This window comes from Chelonia mydas, chromosome 28 (assembly GCF_015237465.2).
Source record: "Chelonia mydas isolate rCheMyd1 chromosome 28, rCheMyd1.pri.v2, whole genome shotgun sequence".
In the NCBI taxonomy this organism is placed as follows: domain Eukaryota; kingdom Metazoa; phylum Chordata; order Testudines; family Cheloniidae; genus Chelonia; species Chelonia mydas.
In genome coordinates, this window is record NC_051268.2 from 5,657,064 (window position 1) to 5,675,459 (window position 18,396).

Below are 18,396 nucleotides of genomic sequence, written 5' to 3' on the forward strand. Positions count from 1 at the left end.
GCTACACAATAAAGCTGATGTTGGCGCAGCTGCCCCAATGTAGCTGCACTGGTGTAGCACGGCTAGTACAGATGCTCTAAGCCAATGGGAGAGATCTCTCCCGTCGGACTTCATTCGTCCAGCCCCCGCAAGCGGCGGTGGCTATGTTGTCAGGAGAAGCTCTCCTGCTGATGTAGCACATCTACACAGGGGGTTAGGGCTGTGTAACTACATTGCTCATGTCAAGGATGAATCCCCACTCTGAGTGCAGGAAGTGGGGGCCCGTGAGGATTCTAAAAATGAATACGGGCCACTCCAGGCTTGTATTAAACTCCCAAGGTTACAGCTTTTCTCTGACTTTGGCTTGGTAAATGCTACCAACACCCAAATGCAAACCCACCCCCCCAAAAAAAACAAAAAAACCAACCAAACAAAAAGAACCACCACCACCCTTGGACCCAGGAAGGAGCACCTGGGAATTCCTCCCTGTGGGGTACCCTCAAGCCCTTTCACCACCACCGCCCCTTCCGGGGAAGAGCTAATCAAACATCATGCACAAACCACTTATGACACCAAAAATGCAATCCTGTTCTTAAAAAAGGTAAATTTTATTAAAAACAAAAGGACTCTTTACTGAGAAGAATAGACAGGCCTGGAACCAGAGCTGATCCAAAGAATAGAAGGGTGTGCTGTCTTCCAGGTGCTAAGATACGGGATGTAGACCTGAGGTTGAAAAGGATCCTAAAGGGAGCAGGAAAGAATCCCCTAATTATCCTTCATGTGGGAACAAATGATACGGCTAGATTCTCGCTGGAAAGTATTAAGGGAGACTATGCTAGGCTGGGGAAGACGCTTAAGGAAATCGAGTCTCAGGTGATCTGTAGTGGGATTCTGCCTGTTCCTAGAGAAGGGCAACAAAGGCGTGACAAGATTATGACTATCAAGAGATGGCTTAGGCAGTGGTGCTATAAGGAGGGCTTTGGGATGTATGGCCACTGGGAGGCCTTCATGGACAGAAGACAGTTCTCTCGGGATGGACTTCATCTGAGTAGGGAAGGAAATAGAGGCTGGCACACCTGATTAAGAGAGCTTTAAACTAGGAATTTGGGGGAGATGGTTGGGAGATGTCCAGGTAATCTCCACGCCGGATTTTAGCATTGAGAGGGAAGAAAACGAAGTAAGAAAGGATACAGCTGTGGGTAGGACATAAGAGGAAGGGCAGAGTGAATACCAATCTAATAAGTCATAGTGGCTGTAGAATGACCGTGCCGAATAGGGTACAGAACGTGAGTGAGGCCAAACAGCAAAAATGAAGATGTTTATACACCAATGCAAGGAGCCTAGGTAACAAAATGGAGGAACTAGAGCTACTGGTGCAGGAAGTGAAACCAGATTTTCTAGGGATAACAGAAACATGGTGGAATAGCAGTCATGACTGGACTACGGGTATTGAAGGGTATGTGCTGTTTAGGAAAGACAGAAATAAAGGTAAAGGTGGTGGAGTAGCATTGTCTATCAATGATGAGGTAGAATGTAAAGAAATAAGAAGCGATGGAATGGATAAGACAGAGTCCGTCTGGGCAAAGATTACATTGGGGAAGAAAACTATTAGAGCCTCCCCTGAGATAGTGCTTGGGGTGTGCTATAGACCGCCGGGATCTAATGTGGATAGGATAGAGCCCTTTTTAATGTTTTTAATGAAGTAAATACTAATGGAAACTGCGTGATCATGGGAGACGTTAACTTCCCAGATATAGACTGGAGAACAAGTGCTAGGAATAATTATCAGGCTCAGATTTTCCTAGATGCGATAGCTGATGGATTCCTTCATCAAGTAGTTGCTGAACTGACTAGAGGGGATCCCATTTTAGATTTGGTTTTGGTGAGTAGTGAGGACCTCATAGAAGAAATGGTTGTCGAGGACAATCTTGGTTCAAGTGATCATGAGCTAATTCAGTTCAAACTGAATGGAAGGATTAACAAAAATAAATCTGCAACTAGGGTGTTTGATTTCAAAAGGGCTGACTTTCAAAAATTAAGGAAATTAGTTAGGCAAGTGGATCGGACTGAAGAATTTATGGATCTAAAGGCAGAGGAGGCCTGGGATTACTTTAAATCAAAGCTGCAGAAGCTATCGGAAGGCTGCATCCCAAGAAAGGGGAAAAAATTCATAGGCAGGAGTTGTAGACCAAGCTGGATGAGCAAGCATCTCAGAGAGGTGATTAAGAAAAAGCAGAAAGCCTACAGGGAGTGAAAGAAGGGAGAGATCAGGAAGGAAAGCTACCTTATTGACGTCAGAATATGTAGGGATAAAGTGAGACAGGCTAAAAGTCAAGTAGAGTTGGACCTTGCAAAGAGAATTAAAACCAATAGTAAAAGGTTCTATAGCCATATAAATAAGAAGAAAACAAAGAAAGAAGAAGTGGGACCGCTAAACACTGAGGATGGAGTGGAGGTCAAGGATAATCTAGGCATGGCCCAATATCTAAACAAATACTTTGCCTCAGTCTTTAATAAGGCGAAAGAGGATCTTAGGGATAATGGTAGCATGACAATTGGGAATGAGGATATGGAGGTAGATATTACCATATTTGAGGTAGAAGCGAAATTCGAACAGCTTAATGGGACTAAATCGGGGGGCCCAGATAATCTTCATCCAAGAATATTAAAGGAATTGGCACCCGAAATTGCAAGCCCATTAGCAAGAATTTTTAATGAATCTGTAAACTCAGGGGTTGTACTGTATGATTGGAGAATTGCTAACATAGTTCCTATTTTTAAGAAAGGGAGAAAAAGTTATCCGGGTAAGTACAGGTCTGTTAGTTTGACATCTGTAGTATGCAAGGTCTTGGAAAAAATTTTGAAGGAGAAAGTAGTTAAGGACATTGAAGTCAATGGTAAAGGGGACAAAATACAACATGGTTTTACAAAAGGTAGATCGTGCCAAACCAACCTGATCTCCTTCTTTGAGAAAGTAACAGATTTTTGAGACAAAGGAAACGCAGTGGATCTAATTTACCTCGATTTCAAGAAGGCGTTTGATACTGTGCCACATGGGGAATTATTAGTTAAATTGGAAAAGATGGGGATCAATATGAAAATTGAAAGGTGGGTAAGGAATTAGTTAAAGGGGAGACTACAATGGGTCCTACTGAAAGGTGAACTGTCAGGCTGGAGGGAGGTTACCAGTGGAGTTCCTCAGGGATCGGTTTTGGGACCAATCTTATTTAATCTTTTTATTACTGACCTCGGAACAAAAAGTGGGAATGTGCTAATAAAGTTTGCAGATGACACAAAACTGGGAGGTATTGCCAATACAGAGAAGGACCGGGATATCATACAGGAGGATCTGGATGACTTTGTAAACTGGACTAATAGTAATAGAATGAAATTTAATAGTGAGAAGTGTAAGGTGATGCATTCAGGGATTAATAACAAGAATTTTAGTTATAAGCTGGGGACGCATCAATTAGAAGTAATGGAGGAGGAGAAGGACCTTGGAGTATTGGCTGATCATAGGATGACTAAAAGAAAAGGAGTACTTGTGGCACCTTAGAGACTAACCAATTTATTTGAGCATGAGCTTTTGTGAGCTACAGCTCACTTCATCCGATGCATACTGTGGAAACTGCAGAAGACACTATATACACTGAGACCATGAAACAATACCTCCTCCCACCCCACTCTCCTGCTGGTAATAGCTTATCTAAAGTGATCATCAAGTTGGGCCATTTTCAGCACAAATCCAGGTTTTCTCACCCTCCGCCCCCCGACACACAAACTCACTCTCCTGCTGGTAATAGCGCATCCAAAGTGACCACTCTCTTCACAATGTGTATGACAATCAAGGTGGGCCATTTCCTGCACAAATCCAGGTTCTCTCACCCCCTCACCCCCCTCCAAAAACCACACACACAAACTCACTCTCCTGCTGGTAATAGCCTATCCAAAGGATGACTATGAGCCGCCAATGTGATATGGCCGTGAACAAAGCTAATGCGGTCTTGGGATGCATCAGGTGAGGTATTTCCAGTGGAGATAAGGAGGTTTTAGTACCATTATATAAGGCACTGGTGAGACCTCACCTGGAATACTGTGTGCAGTTCTGGTCTCCCATGTTTAAGAAGGATGAATTCAAACTGGAACAAGTACAGAGAAGGGCTACTAGGATGATCCGAGGAATGGAAAACTTGTCTTATGAAAGGAGACTCAAGGAGCTTGGCTTGTTGAGCCTAACCAAAATAAGGTTGAGGGGAGATATGATTGCTCTCTATAAATATATCAGAGGGATAAATACCGGAGAGGGAGAGGAATTATTTTAGCTCAGTACCAATGTGGACACAAGAACAAACGGATATAAACTGGTCATTGGGAAGTTTAGACTTGAAATTAGATGAAGGTTTCTAACCATCAGAGGAGTGAAGTTTTGGAATAGCCTTCCAGGGGAAGCAGTGGGGGCAAAAGATCTATCTGGGCTTTAAGATTAAACTCGATAAGTTTATGGAGGAGATGGTATGATGGGATAACATGATTTTGGTAATTAATTGATCTTTAAATATTCATGGTAAATAGGCGTAATGGCCTGTGATGGGAAGTTAGATGGGGTGGGATCTGAGTTACCCAGGAAAGAATTTTCTGTAGTGCCAGGCTGGTGAATCTTGCCCATATGCTCAGGGTTTAGCTGATAGCCATATTTGGGGTAGGGAAGGAATTTTCCTCGAGGGCAGATTGGAAGAGGTCCTGGAGGTTTTTCGCCTTCCTCTGTAGCATGGGGCACGGGTCACTTGCTGGAGGATTCTCTGCTCCTTGAAGTCTTTAAACCACGATTTGAGGACTTCAATAGCTCAGACAGAGGTGAGAGGTTTTTCGCAGGAGCGGGTGGGTGAGATTTTGTGGCCTGCATTGTGCAGGAGGTTGGACTAGATGATCATAATGGTCCCTTCTGACCTTAGTGTCTATGAATCTGGAACTTAGGCTTTTTGCTAGATCTTAAAAGAAACAATTACAAAAATTTAGGACCCCAAATAGCTTTCTTGGGGGTTCAGCTTAAAAGTTACAAGCAAACAAATGCATCTGGGGTTAGCACAGAGGAGATCCACAAGCCAAAATAAAGAAAATAAATCTGATCACGTCTAGCTAAGCATCCCTAATTTACTTACATATTTGAGGGGGGGGGGGTTTCCAAATAAGTAATTCTAGGTATGATCTGATGAATTTTCATACCTGGTTCAAGCCTTACACAGCATTTCTGCTCTGTTTCCTTCTCCAGAGAACAACAGACAAAGGGAAAGTTTCCCCATTTTGAAAAGTTCTAGCCTTCCTATTGGCTCTTCAGGTCAGTTGCCCACCTTTTTTCCCTTTACCTGTGGGACTTTTTAACCCTTTACAGGTAAAGCAAGTAGAGAACAGCTACCAAGAGTGATTTTTCAGCTAATTGGCTGGCTGTGTGTCCATCAAAGGGATCTATTCCCCCCCTTTTTTTATCACACCCCCTGCCCCATCACCGACAGTGCTGGCCAGCCTGGTTCAGGTCGGGTCCACACCAGCTGGGATTTCTTCCTGGAGGTTTAGGAAACAGAGTTAATAAGATACATGCACCTCTAATTTTACTAATAATTACATGGTAAACTAAACAGTACTTTTTACATTTCAAGGACTACAATGACTTGGAATGCGGGGACATTTTTACCTGGCTGATCCCGGGAAATCTTCCCGGGAGAGTGCATCAGCCACTTTGTTAGAGGCTCCCGAACAGGCGTGTAGCCAGGGGGACAGTGCGGGGAGTTTCACGTGCTCCGGCTCCTCGGTGGCATTTCGACAGCAGGGGCCTTCAGTGCCACCGAGGACCCTGATCGCCGCCCGGTGAGTACAAGTGGGGGGCACCCTTTCCTCTGCCCGCTGCCCCTGTTCACGCCACCTAGCAACGCCACTGCAACTGAAATGTGTTATATTTCAAAATTAAAGTCTTCCAGGGCTAAACTCCACCAAAGGAGTTTTTAGTTAGTTTCTTTGACAGTGTGAAGCTACTTCAGTGCAGCATGGCCAGAAAAATGGCCAAGGGTTACAAAGGCAAATAGATGTCTATAAGGTGGATAGAAAGTTGGCTAGATTGTCGGGCTCAATGGGTAGTGATCAATGGCTCCATGTCTAGTTGGCAGCCGGTGTCAAGTGGAGTGCCCCAGGGGTCGGTCCTGGGGCCGGTTTTGTTCAATATCTTCATAAATGATCTGGAGGATGGTGTGGACTGCACCCTCAGCAAGTTTGCAGATGACACTAAACTGGGAGGAGAGGTAGATATGCTGGAGGGTAGGGAGAGGATACAGAGGGACCTAGACAAATTGGAGGATTGGGCCAAAAGAAATCTGATGAGGTTCAACAAGGACAAGTGCAGAGTCCTGCACTTAGGATGGAAGAACCCCATGCACTGCTACAGACTAGGGACCGAATGGCTTGGCAGCAGTTCTGCAGAAAAGGACCTAGGGATTACAGTGGACGAGAAGCTGGATATGAGTCAACAGTGTGCCCTTGTTGCCAAGAAGGCCAATGGCATTTTGGGATGTACAAGTAGGGGCATTGCCAGCAGGTCGAGGGATGTGATCGTTCCCCTCTATTCGACATTGGTGAGGCCTCATCTGGAGTACTGTGTCCAGTTTTGGGCCCCACACGACAAGAAGGATGTGGAAAAATTGGAAAACGTCCAGCGGAGGGCAACAAAAATGATTAGGGGACGGGAACACATGACTTATGAGGAGAGGCTGAGGGAACTGGGATTGTTTAGTCTGCAGAAGAGAAGAATGAGGGGGGATTTGATAGCTGCTTTCAACTACCTGAAAGGGGGTTCCAAAGAGGATGGATCTAGACTGTTCTCAGTGGTAGCAGATGAGAGAACAAGGAGTAATGGTCTCAAGTTGCAATGGGGGAGGTTTAGGTTGGATATTAGGAAAAACTTTTTCACTAGGAGGGTGGTGAAACACTGGAATGCGTTACCTAGGGAGGTGGTGGAATCTCCTTCCTTAAATATTTTTAAGGTCAGGCTTGAGAAAGCCCTAGCTGGGATGATTTAGTTGGGGATTGGTCCTGCTTTGAGCAGGGGGTTGGACTAGATGACCTCCTGAGGTCCCTTCGAACCCTGATATTCTATGATTCTATGGTTCTATGATTCTAAAAATGAAACCAATGAACATAGCTGAGGAGAACAGGAGAGGAGGCCGTTCACAGTTTCTATAACCTCCCACCTCTGCCCCTTTCTCCAATTAGGGCCCAGTCTTGCAACCACTTACCCACAAGTAATTTTACTCATGAGTTAGTCCTGTTGGTATCCTCTCACCAGTTTCATGGCAGTGCAACTCCAGTGATTTAAGTGGAGTCACTCCTGCTTTATGTGAGATGAGAACTGGCCCCAGTGAGACACCTGACATGACATGTCCATCATGGGGGTAGGTAGCTGCATGATTGGACTCTTAGATTTAAGCTTTTGGGGGCCAAATTTTTTTTGGGGGGGGCGGGGGGAGGGATAGCTCAATGATTTGAGCATTAGCCTGCTAAACCCAGGGTTGTGAGTTCAATCATTGAGGGGGCCATTTAGGGATCTGGGGGGAAAATTGCGGACTGGTCCTGCTTTGAGCAGGGAGTTGGACTAGGTGACCTCCTGAGGTCCCTTCCAACTGTGATATTCTATGATTCTATGGTCAGTCTGCAGGTGGAACTGCTGTCCCCAAATGTGTGGGCATAGCTTCTCCAGAGCATACAAAATGGCATAGCAGTCTGTTTCTGAGACTGACCAATGGTTTCCTTCTCAGAAAGTTTTTTGGTGAGGAACACGACAGGATGGAATTGTTGATCTGGTCCTTCCTGCATTAAAACTGCTCCTCATAGGTAAACTCATAGATACTAAGGTCAGAAGGGACCATTATGATCATCTCGTCTGACCTCCTGTACAATGCAGGCCACAGAATCTCACCCACCCACTCCTGCAATAAACCTCTCACCTATGTCTGAGCTATTGAAGTCCTCAAATCGTGGTTTAAAGACTTCAAGGTGCAGAGAATCCTCCAGCAAGTGACTCGTGCCCCATGCTGCAGAGGAAGGTGAAAAATGATGCTCAGACACATCTGTGGTTATGACAAATGGTTGGTTTAAATCTGGGGCCCTCAATACAGGGTCAGACGTAAGGGCTGCCTTCAGCTGGTTAAAGGCTTTCTGACACTTTTCAGTCCACTGAACTGCATTTGGCCATCCAAGCTCCCTTGATTTTGTCATCCACTTCCTGCTCGGCCTTGAACTGCTCCCTTGATGCTGGAGACAGTAGTTCCTCATTGGGTTGTGGACTTGGGCTTGGTCCCACTGGAAGCGATGCAGGTGATGGGGGTGTCTTCATCGATTGTGAACCGCTCTTCGCTGGTGCACGAGGTTGTATTTCAGGCTCCAGTTGAGCCTCTTGCATCGGTTAATCTGCAGGTGCAGGATCTGTGCTGCCCTTTGGTGCTGGCTCCCCTGACTGTGGTGGGTTTGCAAGCTCACGCTCTGGTGCTGACCGCTCTGGTAGTTACAATTCTTGGGCTGGTTCTGGCTGGGTTCCAGGAACTGGATCTACAACTGCTGCCACAGACTCTGGTCTGGGGTCTGGTTTTAACAGCTCTGGCTGGATTCCTGTAGGAGGCTCAGGAATGGAGTTAGCTGTGGAGGCCTGTTCAGCCTGGCTGTGGATGACCATCCCCACCCTTTTTGTTAGCCTCACATGGTTGGCTAAGTCTTCTCCCAGCAGCGTGGGAATGGGATCATCATCATAGACTGCAAAAATCCATATTCCTGACCAGCCCTTGTACTGGACAGGCAACCTAGCTGTAGGCAAGTTAAAATAAAGGGTTATTAAAGGGTTGCACCATCACTTGGGCCTCTGAGTTAATGAATTTGGGGTCCACCAGTGATTGGTGGAGAGCTGACACCTGTGCTCCAGTGTCTCTCCCCACAGTAATCTTCCTCCCACCCACGCTCACAGTTTCCCTTCGCTCTGGGGGTATCTGCAAGACATCTGGGCCTGAAGGCTCTTGGTGGGACCCCGGGGTGATGAGTTGCAGTCAGCTGGTGTTCTTGGGGCAGTTAGCCTTCACATGCCCCAGCTCATTACATTTAAGCATCACCCAGCTGACTGTGGGCTAGGGCGAGGTGGGTGGTTGGAGAGTAGGGTGGTGGGACAAGAGGGCATCTGGGGTCTCTCTGGCTGTGTGGAGGTCTCCTCCTTTGCGAGGTGGGGCTTTGGGCTGACCCCGATGGTGGGATTTTAACTCTGGTTGCCCCTCCTGGTATCCACTCCAACTTCTACTAGCTTTCTTCTTCTCCACCACCTCCACCCATTTGGTTCCGATCTCCCCCACCCTGGTTACAGTTTGGGGCTTCCCATCCAGGATGTACCATTCTATTTCCTCAGGAACACCCTCTAGGAACTGCTCCATTTGCATTAGGAGAGACAGATCCTCCAGAGACTCAACATTTGCTCCTGATATCCAGGCACCCCAATGTTTCACAATGTGGTTGGCGTGTCGGGGAAATGCCACTTCCGGTTTCCACCTTAGGGCTCTGAACCACCGACGGGCCTGCTCGGGTGTTAGCCCCATCCTGATTCTGGTCTTTTGTTTAAAAAGTTTGTACTCGTTCATGTGTTCTTTAGGCATTTCAGCTGCCACCTCTGCTAAGGGTCCATTGAGCTCCGGCCTCAGCTCCACAATATACTGGTCTATAGGGGTGTTGTACCCAAGGCAGGCCCTTTCAAAATTTTCTAAGAAGGCCTCTGTATCATCGCCTACCTTGTAGGTGGGAAATTTCTTGGAACGGGGAGCGGTACCTGGAGAAGCATTGTTAGGGCTACCTGATTGATCCAGCTTAGTCTTTTCCAGCTGTAAGTGCTTCAGCTCCACTTCCAAGTGCTTCACCTCTCTCCTCTCCTCTGCTTCTGCCTCCAAGCACTTCACCTGTTTCCTCTCCTCCGCTTCCAAGACCATGTGCTTCATCTGTAGGAAGAAATCCCTCTCTTCTGCAGTTAGAACTCGGTCTGGGTTAAGGGAATCCCTCCATCCTGGCATCTGGATCTCGGCTGGGGGAGGGTTGACCCTGCCCTCCTGGGAAATTCCTGGTCCCCCATCCCTTTCCTGCATTGCTGTCATGGAGCTGGATGTCTGGGCTTGATCTGGGTCTGTCTTCTCTGTGACGTGCCGCTTTGGGAAGACTGGCTGCTCTAGGGCTTTGGTGCCTGATCTCAACATCATGCACAGGCTGCCCTACTCTAACCTAACTATTTTGTTGCTACGAAGCTGGAAAAGAACAAAAAATCTACTTCTTGGACTTCCTGGCTTTGCAGGCTAATCCTTTGGCGTGCCTATTCCCCCTCTGGCACCAAAGAAAAGAAAAGAAAAGAAAAGAAAAGAAAAGAAAAGAAAAGAAAAGAAAAGAAAGGGGGGGGGGAACTCCCTGGCTTTCAAGCAGCCAAAAGGAAAAATGTGTCCTTTCAAAATCCTGAGATCTGTGCTTCTGGTTCAAAATGTTCCCACCGCTCTGCCACCATGTCAAGGCTGAATGCGTGCAGGCAGGTGGGGGCCCGCAAGGACTTTAAAAATAAATACTGGCCACTCCAGGCTTGTATTAAACTCCCAAGGTTACAACTCTTCTCTGACCTTGGCTTGGTAAACTCTGCCACCACCCAAATGCAAAAAAAAACCCCAACCCCTTCAGCCCTAGGAAGGAGCACTTGGGAATTCCCCCTTTTGGGTACCCTCGAGCCTTTCACCCCCTCTCCGGGGAAGAGCTGAGAAAGGAAACAAAGGAAATTAGTGGTTGCCACCAGCTAATTAAACAAAATGTGCACAAACGTCTCAGGACACCAAAAATTCAATCCTGTTCTTAAAAAAAAGGTAAATTTTATTAAAAACAAAAGGAAAGAAAATACACCTGGAACTTAGGCTTTTGCTAGATTTTAAAAGAGCAATTCCAAAAATTAAGCACCCAAAATAGCTTCTTGAGGGTTCAACTTAAAGGTTACCAGCAAAAAAAAAGCATCTGGGGTTTGCACGGAGGAGATCCAAAAGCCAAAATGAAGAAATAACCTGATCATGTATACCTAAACATTCCCTATCCCAATGAGTCCTGCTAGGTATGGAAAATAATTTGTCATACCTGGTTCAAATCTTACACAGCATCCCTGCTTTACAGCATTGCTGCTCCATGGCCCTGCAGCCCAGAGAACATCAGACAAAGGGAAAGTTTCTTTCCCCATTTTGAAAAGTTCTACCTTCCCACTGGCTCTTTTGGTCAGGTGCCCACTTTTTCTTCTTTACCTGGGGGACTTCTTAACCCTTTACTGGTAAAGCAAGTAAAGAGCAGCTAACCAGAGGGATTTAACAGCAAACTGATTGGCTGGGTGTGCATCAAAGGGAGCAATAACCCCCCCCCCCCACACACACACACACACACTTATTTATCACAGGGGGTATGATAGAAGTCTATAAAATCATGACTGATGTGGAGTAAGTAGATAAGGAAGTGTTATTTACTCCTTATGACACAAGAACTAGGGGCCACCAAATGAAATGAATAGGCAGCAGACTTAAAACAAATCAAAGGAAGTATTTCTTCAGACAACACGCAGTCAACCTGTGGAACTCATTGCCAGAGGATGTTGTGAAGGCCAAGAAAAATAACAGGTTTTTAAAAGAACTAGCTAAATTCATGGAGGTTAGGTCCATCAATGGCTATTAGCCAGGATGGGCAGGGATGGTGTCCCTAGCCTCTGTTTGCCAGAAGCTGGAAATGGGTGACGGGATGGATCACTTGATGATTATCTGTTCTGTTCATTCCCTCTGGGGCACCTGGCATTGGCCACTGTCGGAAGACAGGATACTGGACTAGGTGGACCTTTGGTCTGACCCAGTGTGGTTGTTCTTATGTTGTATTCTTATGAACTGGGATGTATGAGCTCCCATGGCCCTCTGCAGAGCTGCCCTTCTCCGCTCTGATTTTTCATTGACTCCAGCGTTTTTTTCTATTCATCATCAGCATCATCCCAAACAAGCTGCCCTCACCTCCCGTCCCCTAAAAGAGACAGTGTCCCGTCTTGTGTAAATCACTGACTTCTCTCCTCCCTCGGCAGTGACTTTCCCTCCATTTCCTTGCCCCTCAGTCTGTGCTGATGGGACCCTTCCCTTCAGTCCTGGAGGATTCTCCCTTCTCCTTCCTCATCAAGCTGCCCAGTGGGTGGGACTCTTCAAAGCACCCAGGTGATTTAGGAGCAGAAACTCATCCCCAGACCTTCCATGTGGTTGGCACTTGTGTCCGTCACTGCTCATGATTGAAACTCGTGCAGGGAGACTCCTGGGCCACATCCCCGCTGGGCATAAACAAGGCAACAGGGAAAAAAGAGAACGTGGACAACCCAGAGACTGAACCAAGGGCCTTATACAGGCAAAACATGCTTTACCACGGAGCTACAACCCCAGACAGGCTATGGGTGCTAGGTGTTACACTCAGAGCCCTCCTGTTTCCAGAGCCTCCAGTGGCCTATAAGCTTCATGGGATCCCCATTCACCACTCTCAGGGCCAACTGGAGGTTGCTGGTTCATAGGGGTCACTTTGCAGCAGGGCTAGATTCAATGTGTGTGCCCTGAACTCAGGGTGCAGAGAGACACTCATTCCTCTCCCCTGCATTGGGTGGGTGGTGCTGCCACCCCCTGCTGGAAGGTCATGGTGGTGGGGGGTGCTCTGAGCAGCTCAACACCTGACCCTGGTGGCAGAAGTGATGTGGGAAGCTCCACGTGTATCTAGGATCTACGGGTGCAATTGGGTCACTGTTTCTATGGCTGTACAGCAAAGGATCCCTCCCCGTTTCCTGTCTATCTGCAGCACAATTAGCCTGTGTCGGTGGTTAATGAGGTGGATCGAGTTGTCGATGGTTATTCATTCCCCACCTTGACAATTCAGACAGCCCCTTTCCTACTCAAATCCCCAGTACCTCTGTGATCCCAATAGCAGGGGTTGGGTTTTCCCTGAGATTCTGAGGGTCCTTTTTTCCCCTCAATCTGGAGTGAACTCAGCTTTTTCCCCCCATCCCAGAATTCGGGGTAGGGGGCAGTGGTCTTGGGGGAGATCAGGGAAGGGTCCTGGCAATGTGGGAAGTGGGCAGCATGGAGAGCACAGGCCTAGCACAGGGACTGGTGAGAGCAAATGGGTCCTTCTAAACTCATGAACTGCTGGCTTCCAAGAATTACATATTTGTTGGCGAATGTCAATTTCTCTGTAAACACACAACCCGATCATCAAAATTGGCAGATGGGAAAAGCAAGAAACATGCTGCTTGAGAACTTATCATACTCTAATCCTACAGGGTTCCCTTATGCCTTAGGCACCAACGTCTGGGCTTTTCTTTTCCCTCCTCATTTTCACACAGAGGAACAATTTCCTTTGCACAGATCCGTGAACAGCAAAATCTTTCTGTCTCTCTTGTCTGTGCCAGGGCATTGAATTCCATTGAAACCTTCTCTCCTGCAATGGCAATGGTCAGACAGAGGGGACGTGGCCACCTTCATCCCTGACAGTGAGTCATTCATGCTGCTGTTGTTATTCCATGAATCATCAAGGATGGAATAAAAAGCTGAGTTTCCTCCAGGGTGAGGAAAGAAGCCACCAACTCCCCCAAAAATCTCAGTGCCCCAGAGAAAACCTGTTATTGGAATCACAGAGGTGCTGGTGATACGTTGGGGACAGGGACCATCTGAATTCTCATGGCAGGGAATGGACAATCTACAGCAATGTCATTAACCACAAACATGCTTTGAGCAGGGGGTTGGACTAGATGGCCTCCTGAGGTCCCTTCCAACCCTGATCTTCTATGATTCTATGATTTTACACTTTCATCATGCTGCAGCCAGAAGGGAAACGGGCAGGAATTCTTGAGGTTCAGCCATGGCCACACTTACACAACCGCACAGCAGTCAGTCTGGGTGTCTTGCCATCCGAGGTGCCAAATTGAGCCAGTCTGGTCTTCCTCTGAGGCAAGTCGCCATTCAAAATGCTGCCGTGGCACAGCCGCACGAATGCCTCTGCACTGCTGCGGCTCGTTAATGAAGATGCTCTAAGGGGATGGGCGAGAGCTGTCCCCTCCGCGTAGTTTATCCACCCCCCGGAGAGGCGGTAGCTATGTCAGTGGGAGAAGCTGTCTCCGTGGGGGTGCAGACTGGGGTGTCTACATGCATCTATAAAGCTTAATCAAACCCCATTATTAAACCACTGTGGTCTGGGAGTGGAAGAGGAGCTCTCTGAGCAGGGCCTGTCCTTCAAAATCCTTAAGATCACTGACTTGCTTATGCAAATGTCATGGGGGTATAGCTCAGTGGTAGAGTGTTTGACTACAGATCAAATCGTCCTTTGTCTACATCCAAGTACCCCATTTAGAAGCCTTTTTTTAAATGGAAACATATGCATATCCATTTCCAGTACTTTCAGGAGTTCCACTGAATGGGGATGCTTGACATGAATTTGAACACTCAGTGTTTTCCTGCTGCTTGGGCTCTCCCCAAGGCCAGGTGCCCGAGGCTGCTCAAGCAGTGGCCTGTCTGGCTGGCCCTGGGTCAGCCCCCGAGATCCCTGCACCACCCAGCTGCACTGGCTGCTGCTCGGGTGCTTCCCAGGGCCACCCCAGGGGTGACTAATCAGGCACTCCCCAGGGCCAGCTGCATCGGCTGCTGCTCCGGCGCTGCCCAGGGGCCAGCTGCCAGGGCTGCCGAACAGCGGCCGGTGTGGCTGGCCCTGGAGCCTCTCCAGTAGCAGTCAGCTTCAGAGTGCTCTAGCTGCTGGCCCCAGGGCCAGCTAATCGGGCAGCCTGGGGGTCAGCCGTGCCGGGTGGTGCAGCTGCAGAATGCATGGAGGTTGAGGAAAGTCACAGAATCTGTGACTTGCACAGCCTCTGTGACAGAATCACAGCCTTAGCCTTGGCAGGGGTGGAGGGTTTCATGGTGGGGAGTTTAGGGGATAGATGAGAGGCTTTTCCGCCAGCACAGGGAAAGGTTTTGTAATTTCATTCTCCCACACTGACCCCCTACTGGTGCTACCCCAGCTCAGAGCCCACTGTCATCCACAGCATGAGACATACAGCCTCCTGCTGACGAAGTCCTTGTAAATCAAAGAAAAACTCCCCTAGTCTGCCCCTTCTCCCAGCTGAATCCTCACCCCACAGAGTGCAAAACAACCCCCGTGTAGCTGGATCTTCCAGCAACCACAAGTGGCTGAGGATGCGCATTTGTGCACACACACACAAGTCATATAATAACTGTTAGGTTGACATAATTCTGTAGTGTAAGACATTGCCTTCATATGTTATTTTGTGCACAGAGATGTGAGCACAAAACATCCACCCACAAACGCACTGATTGAATTTCCCAAATTTACTGTCATCTCACTTTCCAGAAAGCTACAAAATTCAGTTGGTTCTTGCTAGCAGGGGAAAATTTAGGTTACACTAATGTCTATAAAAAGAAAAGGAGGACTTGTGGCACCTTAGAGACTAACCAATTTATTTGAGCATAAGCTTTCGTGAGCTACAGCTCACTTCATCGGATGAAGTGATGAAGTGAGCTGTAGCTCACGAAAGCTTATGCTCAAATAAATTGGTTAGTCTCTAAGGTGCCACAAGTCCTCCTTTTCTTTTTGTACAAACAGACTAACACGGCTGCTCCTCTGAGACTAATGTCTATGATTGATTAAATAATATTTAGGGTTTAATTAATATACTAAAAAAATAAAGAGTGATTGTTCTCAATAATAACAAAAGGTGAAAAAAGGACAGAGACAAATCTTGTCAGTAAAATGACAGGTTTCAGAGTAACAGCCGTGTTAGTCTGTATTCGTAAAAAGAAAAGGAGTACTTGTGGCACCTTAGAGACTAACCAGTTTATTTGAGCATGAGCTTTCGTGAGCTACAGCTCACTTCATCGGATGCATAGCCTATGCATCCGATGAAGTGAGCTGTAGCTCACGAAAGCTCATGCTCAAATAAACTGGTTAGTCTCTAAGGTGCCACAAGTACTCCTTTTCTTGTCAGTAAAGTCTCTTTTCCCAAAGGATCCTCAAAATTTTATTAATTCTCATCTCACCTCCGTAGGACCTCTCTGCACATTATGTGCCATTTGTACATCTCCCGATTAGAAATACTCTTTTTAGACATTCCCAGATCTGAAAGTTTGTGAAATATAGAATTTGAACAGCAAACCTGGCTCACTGCAACAAGAGACACTTCTGTGACCAGCCATAGTCATACTAGGGGCTAACTAACTCCAGCATCAGAGTAAGGATCTTTCTAGCACCTGGAGAAAAAATATGAAGGAGGGTTGATGACACCACCACTTGGCTTCTCTCTTCCCCCTTTTCAACACTTGGAAGATTGTCTGGAAGACAAAGATTTTGAAATGGGGAAATTGGTCCCAGGCTGAGAGGGATTCAGCCTGTGTATTAAGAACTGGTAACTGTCTGGAATATCAAGTGGGGTGAGGAGAGATGTTTGATCCAGCTGTTTGCTTAGTCCAGTGGTTCTCAACTGTGGTCCACCGTTTGTTCAGGGAAAGCCCCTGGTGCACCTGGCTGGTTTGTTTACCTGACACATCCACAGATTCGGCTGATAGCGGCTTTCACTGGCCACAGTTCGCTGCTCCAGGCCAATGGGGGCTGCAGGAAGGGTGGGGTAAACAAACTGGTCCGGCATGCCAGGGGCTTTCCCTGAACAAACGGTGGACCACAGTTGAGAACCACTGGCTTAGTCTATCCAAGTAAGAATTTAGGCCTGGTCTAACCTGGAGAGGATCGATCTAAGATACATCGACTTCAGCTACGCTATTCTCACAGCTGAAGTTGTGTATCTTAGATCGACTTAGAATCACTTCGCATCCTCGCAGCGCGGGATCGACGGCCGCCGCTCCCCCATAGACTCTGCTTCCACCTCTCGCCGTGGTGGAGTTCCAGAGTCGACGGCAGAGCGATCGGGGATCTATCACTACCCGCCGATCCAGTGGGTACTGTAGACGTGGCCTTATACTGAGATTGTATTTTTATTTGTTCTTTAATGAACTTTGACCTCTGTGCCTAACACTTATAATCACTTAAAATATATCATTCTGCAGTTAAACTTATTTTAATATTTTATACTTACTAGTGGGTTTGTCCAAAGTGCTTGGGAAAGCCTCTCAGTTTACAAAAGCTGGTGCATATCCATTTTCTTTTGATGAAATGGCAAACTAATTAATGAGCTTCTACTGTTCAAGAGAAGGACTTGTGCAGTGAAAGACGGTACATTTCTGAGGTGCAAGGCTAAGGCCTGGGGAGATTTGCCGGTGACTCTCTCTGTACAATTCGTGAATGGCTTATAGAGAATTCATGCAACTTAGGTGGGTGTTTCTCTGCATGTTGTTGGCTGAGTGATCCCAGCACCAGGAGGGGTTTTGCTGCTTGCCACGAGCACAGCATTATAAGAGACAGCCCGGGCTGGAGAGTTAAGGGGGAACTGTGGTCCAACGGTTCCAGGTTGTACCCCATGGATCCTGTCACACAGAGATCCTCCTGTGACCAGCCGTGGTCATGTTGTGCTTAGTGTTCTGCCTTGTAGCTTCAGCAGATGTGAGATGAGTTACAGCAGCCTTGACCTTGTTTCCACATTTATTGGGTGCCTCCTTTTGACAGGTGTCAGCAAAAAGACCTGTTTCTTTTGCAAGCATTTATATGGCTAGCCAGAGGCAGGCTTCTCCATTAACAAAAAAGATGGACCAAAATGTGACAAGAGGAGGCATGTTCAAGAAGGCACCACGGGATGCTGAATCTGCTCGTTATCCAGCAGGTCTCTTGGCAAGCTCTGACACAGTGCCACTTTCTGGTACTTCTCCCTAACAACTCCATTTTTCATCAACAACAATAAAACAAAAGGCGAAAGGACAGTAATTCTCCTTTTCCTGCAAGCCCTGCAGTGATCATGCTATAAGAACCTCTGTGCATAGACAACCCCAGCGAATCGCATATGCACAACACAGGCTGTCATGTCACAGCATTTGCAGTTGAAGCAGCCTCCTTGCCAATAGCCTTTTCATCAACTGCAGGCTGGTGATTTGATTCTCTCCAACACTCCTATGCAAAGAAACTTTCTCCTTCACAAGCAATTACTTGGATACGTGACAGAGGTCAATTCCATTTTCTAGAATGACATTGGAAGATGTGAGCAGAGAAGACAAAAAAACAGAGCAAAGCACGACTGGGAGTTGAACCTATGATCTTCTGTTTACAAGGCATATGTTTTAGTCAACTTAGCCATGGCACTTGCCTCCAGAAGTACATTGGAACTGCTCTACTTGATGTTCCATGACAACATCTATAAATTCCAAAGCAGAGATGTTCTCC

The 18,396-nt window shown here is 47.0% G+C and overlaps 4 protein-coding genes across 15 annotated transcripts in view; 2 read left to right on the forward strand and 2 right to left on the reverse strand.

Moving 5' to 3' along the window:
- LOC102943236 (zinc finger protein 883) overlaps nucleotides 1-18,396 on the forward strand; it is a 2,438,435-nt gene that overhangs the window by 2,227,612 nt on the left and 192,427 nt on the right. The window lies entirely within an intron of this gene.
- LOC119564595 (zinc finger protein 883) overlaps nucleotides 1-18,396 on the reverse strand; it is a 1,467,279-nt gene that overhangs the window by 1,345,412 nt on the left and 103,471 nt on the right. The window lies entirely within an intron of this gene.
- The window catches only part of LOC122463947 (zinc finger protein 501-like), a 200,335-nt gene that overhangs the window by 78,753 nt on the left and 103,186 nt on the right, over nucleotides 1-18,396 (reverse strand). The gene's annotated exons all lie outside the window — the stretch shown is intronic.
- LOC102945014 (zinc finger protein 883-like) overlaps nucleotides 1-18,396 on the forward strand; it is a 705,100-nt gene that overhangs the window by 55,353 nt on the left and 631,351 nt on the right. The gene's annotated exons all lie outside the window — the stretch shown is intronic.